The sequence below is a fragment of the Nothoprocta perdicaria genome, unplaced genomic scaffold (genome assembly GCF_003342845.1).
Source record: "Nothoprocta perdicaria isolate Ctin4 unplaced genomic scaffold, notPer1 scaffold_121, whole genome shotgun sequence".
In the NCBI taxonomy this organism is placed as follows: domain Eukaryota; kingdom Metazoa; phylum Chordata; class Aves; order Tinamiformes; family Tinamidae; genus Nothoprocta; species Nothoprocta perdicaria.
Window position 1 is genome coordinate 569,078 of NW_020454328.1, and position 962 is coordinate 570,039.

Here is a 962-nt window from a genome sequence, read left to right on the forward strand (position 1 = left end):
GGGCGCTGAGCGCGGCGTCGCCGGCGGGACCCCCCGGATCTGCCCTTACCCTCCCAGCCACTGCCCCCGAAAACCTGCCCCCGGCGTCCCCCTGACGGGGCAAGACGGCCCGTGCGGGACCCCRGGAAGGACCCGCGCCCCTTGGCGTGGCCAGCGCGGGGCTGGGGTGCGGATGGAGCCGGGCTGCGTGTCCCGAGGGAGGGCTGGGAGCCCTGCGGGCACCRCGAGGGGGAATCTGGGGTGCACAGAGCAGGGAATCCGTGTCGGAAAGAGTAAATGCCGGAGCTGGGGACTTCCTTGGAGAGCCGCRGGCTGCCCAGGTCACCCAAGCCCCYRGGAAGGGCCRTCCGTGGCCGTGTCGCTGTGGGGACACGGCCGGGCGCCCCCCCAGCGAGACGTCTCCCCACGCCGCGTCTCTCCGGCCRCTCGCGGCTCCCTGTGCTCCCCACGGCTCGGCCTCGTGTGGGACGGGGACAGGGCCCCACGGCCAGGCCCACGGACACAGCTTCAGCCTGAAGCATCCACCCTGCCTGAGCGGTAAAGCCTGACTTCACCTTAATAAAATAATAATATTAATAATAATAATAATAATTAACAATTAATAATAATAATAATACTAAAACAGACAAAAACAATCTGTGCCCATCTTCTGGGCACGGACCCTCCTCACCACCTCCTCCACCCTTCTCCCCGTAGCCCAGTTGGTCGACTGGACCCGGGCAGCATGCACAGACCTGGATGCGGCCCCCTGGAACCCCCCAGCGTTGGGGCTGCCTCGGGACGCCGGCTCCCAGCTCCGGGAATCAGCTCCTCCCCATCGTCCCGTGCCCACATTCCCAAGGGGTGTCCATGCTGGAGGCAGCGCTGAGCACGGAGCGGCTGCCCCGTCCATGCCAGGGAGCGGGAGGTGCCCCCACTGCCCCCCAAACCACCCCCAACTCCCAGGTTCTTTTTTTTTTTTT